The sequence below is a fragment of the Gossypium arboreum genome, chromosome 7, assembly GCF_025698485.1.
Source record: "Gossypium arboreum isolate Shixiya-1 chromosome 7, ASM2569848v2, whole genome shotgun sequence".
Lineage (NCBI taxonomy): Eukaryota > Viridiplantae > Streptophyta > Magnoliopsida > Malvales > Malvaceae > Gossypium > Gossypium arboreum.
Window position 1 is genome coordinate 102,019,314 of NC_069076.1, and position 14,174 is coordinate 102,033,487.

Sequence of the window (14,174 nt, forward strand, 5' to 3'; positions counted from 1 at the left end):
ACTGAAAAAACCATGGTAGTTGGTACCCTTTTGGTACAATGATACGCTTCGTTCTAGCAATAAATCGTAAATTTTAAGTTATGTTTCAGTATAAATTTTGACCGGTATTACTTGTATCAATGCGTATCGGTTGATTTCATTTGTACCTATTAAAATATGGTCTATCGGTCAGTACTTAAAATTTTAATTTTAAAATGTATTTTAATTTTTTATTATTTATTTGTAATAAAAATTAATATATTTTAAATTTATTTTTATTTTTATAATTTATTTGTACAAAAAATAATTTTAAATATATTATAAATTTAAATTTTTTATTTTTATTTTTATTTTGAATTTGTTGAATTATGAATCATGGTAGTAGATACTGTCCCAGAATCGCCCATCTCAGTCGGAACGCGTTGTTTTAGTAGCAAATCAAAACACAAACTTTAGGTTCCATTCTGGTGCAAATTTCTATTGGTATCGCTTGTATTGGTACGTACCAGATGATTTCGCCATATCAACCAGAGTATGGTGTATCGGCTGGTACCCAAAAAATCAATTTTAAATATATTTTAAATTTAATTTTTATTTTTATTTGTACAAAAAATAATATATTTTAAATTTAAGTTTATTTTTATAATTAATTTGTACAATAAAATAATTTTAAAATATATTTTAATTTTAATTTTTATTAGTTATTTTAAATTTATTTAACGATGGATTGTATTTGTGAATCTTATTAAATAATATTTTATATAATTGATGAGTTTATTTTTGTATCTTTAAATTTACATATGGTCAGCTTTGAAACCCATGCCACCAATTTCTTTTTAAATTACAACCTCAATCAAAGTTTTATTTTTCTTATGATTATTTTATATTTGAGATTTATTTAATCTCAATATTTGATATTTATAAATACTTTTATATACATATATCAAATGTTTTTAAAAAGTAACGACAACTCCAAAACGGTACACTGAAATAGACCGATACCAATATGTATTAGTACCAATAGAAAAATGATGCATCTATTAGTGCAGTACTAACTACCTTGTTATGAGTTGTTATGCATAGTATAAGATAATCTGTTGTTTAATTCATGGTTTTTTTTTTTTTTGCTTGTTTCTTCTTTTAGTTTGTTTAATGGTAGATTGTATTTGTGAAGTTTAGTAAAGAATGTTTTATATAATTGATGAATATATTTTTTGATATTTTAAAATTTACTTATGGTCAGGTTTGAAACCCATGCTACTAGCATTTTAAAATCTTTTTTACTGTCTCAACTAAAGTTTTATTTTTAATAGTATTTTATATTTGAGATTTATTTAATCTCATTATTTGATATTTGTAAATAATTTTAATATACTTATATTAAATGTTTTTCAAAAATAGCGATAACTCCGAAACAATACACTAAAATAATACTGATACATATCAATACTAATAGAAAAATAGTATGTCTACCGGTACCATACTGACTACCTTGAGAAAAACACATGTCAGTGTTCTCCTTTTTCTCCAACTAGCAAAAGGATCAACCGAGACCTCTTAGGTTTCAATCCTTGTAAATGAAAGTCGACATTGAAGAACAAGAAGTGTCTGAAGAGGAGAAACCCTTAAGAAAAAATAATAGTGAACCCAAGGCCAAAACCTAGTCTACAAACTCCAAACATCGTTACTGGCACCAACGTTGAAGCTCACCCAACACTGCACCTTTGCTGATCCCTTTCCACCACATTAGCCACTGTATCCGACACTTCTTCCATCCAGTAAGTTAAATCCTCCAACTTAAAACCCTCGTCAGCTAGCAAGTCGATGAGCTACAATTATCCTTTGTGGCTTTAGATAGATTGAGCTGGTTAGCAAAGTTTGTACTGTAAAAATTTATATAATAATCTCTTTCTTTAAGCATAACTTTCCGAAAAATAGGTCGTTGAATAGAATTGCATTAACAAATCCCTAATAAAAATACATTTTATAATTTTAAATCTTTAATAAGAATACAATTTATAATTTTTTTTTCTAACCAGTCAATCTCTGGCCGCTATTGAACATGTTAAACACGACCCATGTGTATGAACTGAACCTTTCAACTTTTTGAGACTGGAAAGTAGTAAATTTGATGAGGAAAAGTAGAAACAATATCAAACCCTCCTAGCATTAATTGCACTTTCACATTAGGATGTTTTTATTCATTTCCCATGTCTCCACATTCAACCCCCAATTTGTTTGTTTACTGATTTTATTGTTATAATTTAATTATCATATTTTTCGATTTCTAGTTGAATCGTCTAACAAACGGATTCAAGATTTAAAACATTAAGTACATATCAATATATAAATATTATATACCGTTGGAAGAAGTGAGAGTGAACTTATATCACCTTAACCCAAAACATAACTAAACTCTCATTGTAAAACTATTGAGGACACTGTGGTTATACAAAAATGAAACAAATAGATATTGTATAATTACAAAATAAGAAGGCCTTGCAAGTATTTTTTAAAATTAATTATATATAAAAATGTCTTTATTTGATTAAGAATTAACATATATTTTGTGTCTTGAATTTGATGACTTGTATTCAGTTGATATTTACAATTTTTTGAGGGCTTAATTGGCACTTAAACTTAAATTTCTTACATTTTTGTTATGTCGTTAGAATGTGATGATGTAACATTGACAATAAATAATATGATAATACATGATAGCCTCACATTATGACATGCGTGAAGCATTAATTAAAAAACCTCTAAAAATATATAATTTTATAAAAGAAAACATTATAAATACTATTTCAAATCCAAAAAACCTATATAGATAAATGTCCAAATTTAGATAAATCTAGATGTCTATTTGTCTAGATTCATTCCAAATGCGCTTTTTTATTAGTTTTATTTTTGTAAAATATTTTATATTTTATATTATTTTTAAAATTAAAAAATATGAAATATATAAATTCTAAAAGATCTTTTAAAATATAAAAAATTATAAAAAACTATAAAAATTATTTTACATCCAGAATGAATATGAGCAAATAGATGTCCAAATTCAAATGAACCTAAACATCTATTTGTCCAAGTTTATCCAAAGCATCCTTCTTTTGATAATTTTATATATTTTTAAATTTTTATAAAATATAATATTTTTATATTATTATTTTGAAATAAATATCCATAATATATAAAATCTAAAAAGTATTTTTAAAAATTGTAAAAGATTATTTCATTCCGAATTAATCTAGACAAACCTATAAAAGTGAATGTCCCAATTTAAATGAGCCTAGACAACATTATCCAGATTCATTCTAAATATGCTTTTTAGTAATATTATATATTTTTACTTTGTTGAGTAATTGTTCTATTGTGCCCCTCATAATGGTTCATTCACACACACACGCACACACACACACACATATATATATATAAGGCACGGTCCGTTGATATGACGTGCTAGAAGTAATTAGGCGCCATACGTGGTGACACGTTATTCCCTTAAGAGTTACATATTTCTTAAATACTCTTAAAAAAAAATTATGGACGAGTAGGATGAAACTAAGCAAGCGGTGGAAACTTATAACTAATAACTCTCCAAATTAGTAACAAATAAACTTACGTGTCAAGCGAACTGTCACAACTTATATTATATAACATACCTAAAAAAAAAAAAAAGGAAGCTAGTAGATCCCAAATAATTTGACCATTTCAATAAACCAAAACATGGAGTGGAAATCCAGTTGGTTTAGGACAAAACATTTTAAATGTTTCATTTTCATTTTTACTTTTCTGGTGCATCTAAAATTTGATTCAGATACCTGACGACACCAACTTTTTCAAACCATGTCAAAATCAATATGAATGTTCTCAAATAATTCATATCCACGAAACTTAAAGTCAAAAAGTCAATCCAAAATAAGCTTTTCGTATTATTGTTCGTTTTCCATAACCTAAACTTGCTCATCATGATATCAGCAACATGACATGCGTAGGCTGATGGCCTCATCTCTTACGTAAACATCATTACCCATGAAATTATTTAATCTATGGAGTTGGTGAAGACATAGGATATAGTCATATGCATTATTAATAACTTACATGAAGATGTGTTATCAATCTACTGTACTTAACAAAAGCTCTGAATTTAACTCCTGTATATTTATTTGGTGAATTTTAGCTTTTGAATTTTTAAAATTTAAAATTTTAATTCTCCCAAATAATAAATTTTAAAACCGGTAAGTAAAGTTTTATTATTTTAAAATTTTAATGCATCATATATTTTATTATATATGTAATGTCATGTTAGATTAATTTTTCTCATATTTTATTAAAATTCAGTTAATGGATTAACAAAAGTTATTATACGTTAAGACTAAAATTTTAAAATTCGAAAAGTATAAAGATTTAGAATGATTCAAATAAAGAATATGGAATAAATCTATAACTGCGTGAATAGTACAAGACTAGTAATGGGTAATTTTAGTTTTTTTTTATTTTTAACTTCCAATCTTCGTCAAATAATAAATTGTTAAAACCGTTAAGCAAAATTTTACTATTTTCAAAATCTAATCGTCAAACATTTTATTATATGTGTAATGTCATATTAGATTTTTTTCAATATATTACTCACTAAAATCCAGTTAATGGATTAACAAAAGTCATTTTATGTCAATACTAAAATTTCAAAATTCAAAAAGTATAGAGATTTAGAATGATCCAATTAGAGAATATAAAATAAATCTACAATTGTATAAATAGTACAAGACTAGTAATTGCGTGTAACCAAAAGGATTTAATTGCTACTATTTAGTGTAGGACTGAAATTTTAAATTTCAAAAAGTAGAAGAGTTAAATTAGATCAAATAAAAATATATGAACTAAATCCACAATTTTCACGAAGTGGAAAGATTAATAAAAAAATTAATCTTGTTTTTATTGATAGAATTTAAAATTATACATTAATAATCTATAAAAATATATGAATGATAAATGAACTTCCTTCCCTAGTATCTCTCCTTTTCTTGCACAATGTGTTTCATGCTTTTTGGGGGTTAAATTATATCCCTGTATTAAAGGTTGAAGAATAAATTAGTTTTATATTATAAATTTAATTTTGAAATAAACAAGGAAAAAGTTCAAGGCATAATGTACACTTTAATTTTTTGAAGTATATCGCTTTCTTCACGTTGATTTTTAAAGGTTGTTTTAGCTCAATTCAATCCCTAATATTATAATATTTTCAGTTTAGTCATTTGGATGTTAAAAAATTAATAACTGTTATATTCAATCAATTATATGTTACCATGAATCATACAATGGATCATAATGACACCATCTGTAACAACCCCTACCCGTATCTGTCGCTGGAATAGAGTACGAGGCATTATCGAGAAGCACGAAACACTTATAGATAATTTAAATACATTTTCATAACAACTTGTCTCGATTTCATACTATTTCGTATTTAAGCTTTATTCACTAAAGTCTTTGAAATATCATCTTTATGCAAATAACACACATGAGGTACATAATTCCGTAGTTATAAATGAACACATTTATCAAACATATTCCATGTTTTATATATATATCATAGTCTCAAATTTACATGTATCAATTACCATCACTTCCTCGTATTTCGCACAAATACGTGTAACAATTCATAAATATGCAATTCACTAACTCTTCCTGCCAATCACGATTTAAATTGCCAAATCACTTATTGAGCCCAATTTCAATGTACACTAAAATCTATCATATAAATTTGGATGTACGTATTCATCAATAAATTCCATGTACAGATATCATCATCTCTTATTTCCACATACATTTACTTTCCACATTCATGAATTCAAATAGCATATACAAGACATACCAATGTATTTCAGGTACGTTTTCATGATATTTCATTTCGAACTCAGATTATTTCATACTAGAAGTTTTCTCATTAACTCATTTGGAATACCAATTCATACGGATAATACACTCAAGGCGTAGAAATATATAATCACAAATGAACTTATTCATCAATCGGGTTTTATGCTCATGTCTCATCAACTCGTATTTCCTTATGTCACATAATTCCATGTAATACTTACCAAACTTTTTTTTAAATTAGTGAACATCTTACGGAATTGGTCTGCACCGGTATGCACTGAATTTCACTGACAATCACTGATGCCATAGCATAGCTATAGTCTTTTCACTAGAATGCCATAGCTCAGCTATGGTCTTACATTTTATACACATATCACACCGATGTCTTATCTCAGATATGGTCTTACACAGAAATCACTTGTCACTTGTAGTCGAAGCTATCACTATTCATCGATCGGTGGCCGAGCTACCATTTTCACTAATCAAGTAGCCGATGATCGTGCAGCCAAGCTACCACTTTTCATTGATCGTAGTGGGCTACCACTTTTACTTGCCATTTGTCTTGATCGATAAGTGTAGTGAAGCCATCACTTATCACTTTCATTTGTCCTTGATCAGATAAGTGTAGCAGAAGCTATCACTTATCACTTTCACTTATCCTTAATCAAATAAGTGTAGCCGAAGCTATCACTTATCACTTTCATTTGTCCTTGATCAGATAAGTGTAGCCGAAGCTATCACTTATCACTTTCATTTGTCCTTGATCAGATAAGTGTAGCCGAAGCTATCACTTATCACTTTCACTTGTCATTGATCAGATAAGTGTAGCCGAAGCTATCACTTATCACTTGTTGCCATGGTCCAACCATGGTCTTTTCCTTCAATTTATCTTGTCACTGAATTGTAATGCTCAATTTGATCATTTATTCAATTTTCATGTTTTTACATTATTCGCGATTTTATCATCAATACATATAAAATAACACATCATGAAATTCATAAAAGTAACAAATGGTCACTAAAATTTAGTTATACAAACTCACAAGTACGATTTTGTATTATAACGATATTCATAATTTCATAATAAATATTCCAAATAAAACATTATATCATTTCTAATTCAACATTTATCGATTATAATCGGGCATGTGATCAAGTCATTCATATATATATATATATATTTACTTTTCCTCCTCCTCCTCTCCATCCACATCCTTAGTATAAATAATATACTTGTAAGTAACATCATGCATAATTTTCACTATTTACTTATGTGAATATTCAAACTGTCCATCCGTGTCATAGTCACTAAACCATTTTTATCTTGAGCTACAGAACTTAAAATTAAGATCCATAAATTTTCCCAGAAAATAGACTCATATGTTTTCTTTCCATAAAAATTTCATAATTTTTGGTTGGGCCAATTAATACAGTTTATTCATTGAAGTCTCCCCTGTTCTGCTGTCTGACAGTTCCGACCCTTCTTCACTAAAAATTAATTATCTTCTCGTACAGAATTCGAATGATGTCCTCGTTTGTTTCTCTTGAAAATAGACTCATTCAGGATTCTAAACATATAAATTTAAGCCCCTAATTGTTTTTATCCAATTTTTGATGATTTTTCAAATTCAGAACAGGGGAACCCGAAATCATTCTGACCTTGTCTCACAAAATTTATCATATCTCATGATTTACAATTCCATTGCTTACATAATTTCTTCTATAAGAAACTAGACTCAATAAGCTTTAATTTCATATTTTATTCATCCTCTAATTCCATTTCTACAATTTTTGGTGATTTTTCAAAGTTAGACTACTGCTGCTGTCCAAAACAGTTTTAGTGCAAAGTGTTGATTTCCATTTTCCCCCAAATTTCACAATTCATACAATTCAGTCCTTACTCAATTAACCCCTCAATTAAGATAATTTTCTCAATTAATACTTTTCCTAGACATTAGAAGTTATTTCATAACTATTGAAATTCAGAATTTCCACATGAAACTTTAACTTCAAACTCTTTTACAATTAGGTCCTAAACATTCACTTTCTATTCAATTCTTTCAATAAAATCAGCATATAAACAATTTACAGCTCTAATTCCATGCCAACTCATCATATAGTTCCAGCACAAATTCATAGCAACTTTCAATTTCTTTCATAGAATTAAAAACTAATGAATTCAACAAGTGGACCTAATTGTAAAAGTCACAAAAACACAAAAATTTCAAGAAATAATCAAGAATTGAACTTACTTGAAGTAAAAATATGAAAAACCAGCTTGAAGGAACTCTTCCATGGTGTTTTTTCTGATGAGCATGCAGAAAAATAAAGAGAAATCTAGATAATTCCACTTTAGTCCTAGCTTTATTAAGTGAATTTTGCAATTTTCCAATTTTGCTCTTAATTCTCCTTATTTTCTTGCTGATTTCATGCCTTTCCGTCCAGCCCAAAGAGACCTTGGGTCTATTTGCCTTTTAAACCCTCTTTCTTTTATCATTTAAGCTATTTAATCATTTCTCTCAATTTTGCATTAGATACAATTTAGTCCTTTTTGTTCAATTAACTATCAGAACTTTAAAATTTCTTGACGAAACTTTAATATAACTTATTAACGCTCCGTAAATATTTATAAAAATATTTATGGCTCGATTTAAAATTCCCGAGGTCTTAATACCTTGTTTTTCGATTTTAATTATTTTAATATTTATTTTAGTACGCTATTCACTATTTAAATTTTTTTCCTAACTTCACATTTAACTTATACTCACTAAATTAATAATATTTCCTACTCATTTGTCGGATTTAGTGATCTCAAATCACTGTTCGACACCACTTGAAAATTAAGTTGTTACACCATCATCCAAAAAAATTTATAAAATTTTTAAAAATAAAAAATTATAAAATGACAAATTTATTAAAAATAAAAAATTAAAAAACTATAAAATTACAAAAAAACAATATAAAAATTACTAAAATTTATTAGAAGTTTAAAAGAAATTAGAAATTTCAATAATTTTAAAACTTTATAAATCACATTTACAAAAGCTTGAACATTGATATTGCCTCTTAGAAAAATACCGCTACGATAATTTTTTATAATTTAATCAATTAGAATTTATAATGGGTAGATATTTTAGGTGATAAAATTGGATATATTTTTCAAATTATTTAAATAATAAAAAGAATGTTATTTCAATTAAATAATATTTTAATTATTCCAAATACTTTTTACTATTTTAAGATAAATTATTTATCTCTAAATCAATATTTTAAGAATAATTGTCGAGTGTTTAACCATATTAAATAATTTTAATAAAAATGAAAAGAGCACGTGCACGATGATGGTTGAAGGAAACTTGCTGAGCTAAGTCCAATAAACATGCTACAGTAACCTTGGTAAAGTATTAAAATTTAAATATTTTCAAAATACAATTTTTTTTATAAAAATTGATTGTATTATGATATACAATTTTTATATCAATCTTTTATTATTTTAAATGTGATTAGTGAATGTATACTTTATTCCAAGATATAATAATTTTTACTATTATATAAATTCTTTATAATTTTTACAATCTTTTATGATTTCTAATAAACCAAAACATGGAGTGGAAATCCAGTTGGTTTAGGACAAAACATTTTAAATGTTTCATTTTCATTTTTACTTTTCTGGTGCATCTAAAATTTGATTCAACAAGTAGTGGTACAGATACCTGACGACACCAACTTTTTCAAACCATGTCAAAATCAATATGAATGTTCTCAAATAATTCATATCCACGAAATTTAAAGTCAAAAAGTCAATCCAAAATAAGCTTTTCGTATTATTGTTCGTTTTCCATAACCTAAACTTGCTCATCATGATATCAGCAACATGACATGCGTAGGCTGATGGCCTCATCTCTTACGTAAACATCATTACCCATGAAATTATTTAATCTATGGAGTTGGTGAAGACATAGGATATAGTCATATGCATTATTAATAACTTACATGAAGATGTGTTATCAATCTACTGTACTTAACAAAAGCTCTGAATTTAACTCCTGTATATTTATTTGGTGAATTTTAGCTTTTGAATTTTTAAAATTTAAAATTTTAATTCTCCCCAAATAATAAATTTTAAAACCGGTAAGTAAAGTTTTATTATTTTAAAATTTTAATGCATCATATATTTTATTATATATGTAATGTCATGTTAGATTAATTTTTTTCATATTTTATTAAAATTCAGTTAATGGATTAACAAAAGTTATTATACGTTAAGACTAAAATTTTAAAATTGAAAAGTATAAAGATTTAGAATGATTCAAATAAAGAATATGGAATAAATCTACAACTGCGTGAATAGTACAAGACTAGTAATGGGTAATTTTAGTTTTTTTTATTTTTAACTTCCAATCTTCGTCAAATAATAAATTGTTAAAACCGTTAAGCAAAGTTTTACTATTTCCAAAATCTAATCGTCAAACATTTTATTATATGTGTAATGTCATGTTAGATTTTTTTTCAATATATTACTCACTAAAATCCAGTTAATGGATTAACAAAAGTCATTTTATGTTAATACTAAAATTTCAAAATTCAAAAGGATAGAGATTTAGAATGATTCAATTAGAGAATATAAAATAAATCTACAATTGTATGAATAGTACAAGACTAATAATTACGTGTAACCAAAAGGATTTAATTGCTACTATTTAGTGTAGGACTGAAATTTTAAATTTCAAAAAGTAGAAGAGTTAAATTAGATCAAATAAAAATATATGAATTAAATCCACAATTTTCACGAAGTAGAAAGATTAATAAAAAAAATAATCTTGTTTTTATTGATAGAAGTTAAAATTATACATTAATAATCTATAAAAATATATGAATGATAAATGAACTTCCTTCCTAGTATCTCTCCTTTTCTTGCACAATGTGTTTCATGCTTTTGGGGGTTAAATTATATCCCTGTATTAAAGGTTGAAGAATAAATTAGTTTTATATTATAAATTTAATTTTGAAATAAACAAGGAAAAAGTTCAAGGCATAATGTACACTTTAATTTTTTGAAGTATATCGCTTTCTTCACGTTGATTTTTAAAGGTTGTTTTAGCTCAATTCAATCCTTAATATTATAATATTTTCAGTTTAGTCATTTGGATGTTAAAAATTAATAACTGTTATATTCAATCAATTATATGCTACCATGAGTCATACAATGGATCATAACGACACCATCATCCAAAAAAATTTATAGAATTTTTAAAAATAAAAAATTATAAAATGACAAATTTATTAAAAATAAAAAAATTAAAAACTATAAAATTACAAAAAAACAATATAAAATTACTAAAATTTATTAGAAGTTTAAAAGAAATTAGAAATTTCAATAATTTTAAAACTTTATAAATCACATTTACAAAAGCTTGAACATTGATATTGCCTCTTAGAAAAATACCGCTACGATAATTTTTTATAATTTAATCAATTAGAATTTATAATGGGTAGATATTTTAGGTGATAAAATTGGATATATTTTTCAAATTATTTAAATAATAAAAAGAATGTTATTTTAATTAAATAATATTTTTAATTATTCCAAATACTTTTTACTATTTTAAGATAAATTATTTATCTCTAAATCAATATTTTAAGAATAATTGTCGAGTGTTTAACCATATTAAATAATTTTAATAAAAATAAAAAGAGCATGTGCACGATGATGGTTGAAGGAAACTTGCTGAGCTAAGTCCAATAAACATGCTACAGTAACCTTGGTAAAGTATTAAAATTTAAATATTTTCAAAATACAATTTTTTTTATAAAAATTGATTGTATTATGATATACAATTTTATATCAATCTTTTATTATTTTAAATGTGATTAGTGAATGTATACTTTATTCCAAGATATAATAATTTTTATTATTGTATAAATTCTTTATAATTTTTACAATCTTTTATGATTTCTAATATTTTTATATTTTTTCAATTTTTTATTATTTTTATAGTTTTAGTAATTTCTTTTACAATGTTTAAAAATTCTAACATATTTTTAATTTTTAGACAATTATATATTTATAATTTATATATATTTTAAAATATATAATCTTTTAATATTTTTAAAGTTTTTAGGGTTTTTTAGTGATGATGTCATTATGATGTTAGCATGTGCCATGTGGTAATTTATGATTAATTAAATATTCCACTCAGTTTTTTTAACATTCAAGGATTGAATCTGAATTGTTTAATAACATTAGAGACTGAATTGAGAATATTTGATAACGTTAAGGATTAGAAATGAGTCAGAAAAATTTTAAAAATTAAAGTAAAAAAGAAGAAGATATGATTTATAGACTAAAGTGTAGATTTTAAGTCAATTTTAAACAATTATGACGAAAAGTAAACAAAAGGAAAAAGGAAGAGAATAAACAAAAGAAAGTTGGGTAGTGCTTAGAATTTGAAAGGACAAAAACAAAAGGAAAGTCTTTTAGTCCATCATTTAACTTTTCTGCAACAGCTTAAAAAGTAATTTAATTTAATCCCATTTTATGGAAACTTCATTTCCTGTTTTTAAATATAAAGTGATTACTTTGCCAATGCATTACAAAGAATAGTAGATATTGCACAAACCTAATCCACTAAAAAGGATGTTAGACACAGTCAATTTATATCAATTTAGCCCACATCAGCTTAAGATCATAATAAAGGCAAATAACCAATTAAGTCCCAAAGCATAACTCATCAATTTCAATTAAACTAAGGAGGTATTTGGATAATTTATTAATATAAATTATCTTTTCCTATTACGATCTGATTACGTAATTTTGTTTAGTATTAGTTAAATGTTAGATAATCAGTAACGTTAATATTTGTTTTTTTTTTTTTTTTTTTTGCGTGCAAAATTGTTGATGACAAATATACAAAGATATTAATGATTACGATAAATAATTTATTAAACCGATTTGCTCGAAAAATTCAAGTACATATAAACAAAATTGCTATACTAAAGGCACTAGATCTCAACATAACTAACATAACACAAATATTTAAGGTTTATATTATTTATTTGCGTGGCCTGTTATAATCAACGTCGATAATAGTAGTATAAATGATTGCAAAACAATAAGAAAAAAAAATAAGAACATACAGATTTTAGGTAGAAAACTTTTATAGGGAAAAACCACAGGTAAGGGAGGAGAAATTCACTATGTTGAAAACACACAATACAATAGGAGTTCGACTATATCTATTTAAGGGTTAAACAACCATGTTATAATCAATGTTAAATAGGAAAAAGTATAGTTCTATATGGATTCAATTTTTATTTTGCTTCTCCATTTTATTTCTTTAACAAGTGACGTGATTCAAGTCACACAACTCTAACATGACCAATGTTGCTTATCTACAACAGATCTTAATAATCCATATAAGTGTTATTGATCTCTAATGACATTAAAAGAAATATCTAAATTGGTCTTCCTAGTTCCTCTTCCATGCAATTGAACATTGCAATTAAATAAAGAAATTCTAAGTTAGCTTGATAATATGTGATGGACAAACCCTCATTGAAATTCTAAGTAGCCTACTAGATGGAATCAAGCAAATTTATTTCTTCAATTCCTGCAACTTTCTATGTTAATAAATGGCTAAAAAAAATTGCCATGGTAATAATATAAATTTTTTAACGAGATAACAAAGCTTTGAGCATAATCAGAGACAACCATTGGGAAATCTTCATATGATTCCAATAAAACCATAATTTTCTCATTAATTTTTTTGTTCTAATAAGGTTACCTCAATAAATAAAAATACATAAATGCAAAAGGTGATGGAAGCAAACATTAAGAAAAGCAGTAGCAGCACTCTCTTAGAACCATATACAACTCTGATGGCATTTTCCTCTCTTTAAACCTCTAATATTACAGCAGAATCAAGTAGTTTGTTTAGTTCCAACATAATTCTCTTTGATCCCAGCACTTGAACACTTGAATGAGTAAAATGTTAGAATTTTAAATAATATATAATATAAAATTTAGAATCGTAAATTAGAATCTATCATGTCAAGTCATCAAGAATAAATTAAGAATAAAACTAGATGTGGAAGCGTATCTGATTTCATGAATTTCTTAAAGTTTTACCAGATCTTGGGGATTTGATCTTTTAATTTAGCACACAATAAATTCAGAGAATATCTGCTATCTCTCTCTCTCTCTTAATGATGGGATATTAGAAACGATATTTTGTATATAATTTGGGACTATAACCCTAATATTTATAACCTTAGCATATTAGTTCTAATCAAATTTTAATTAGCCCATCATTAAT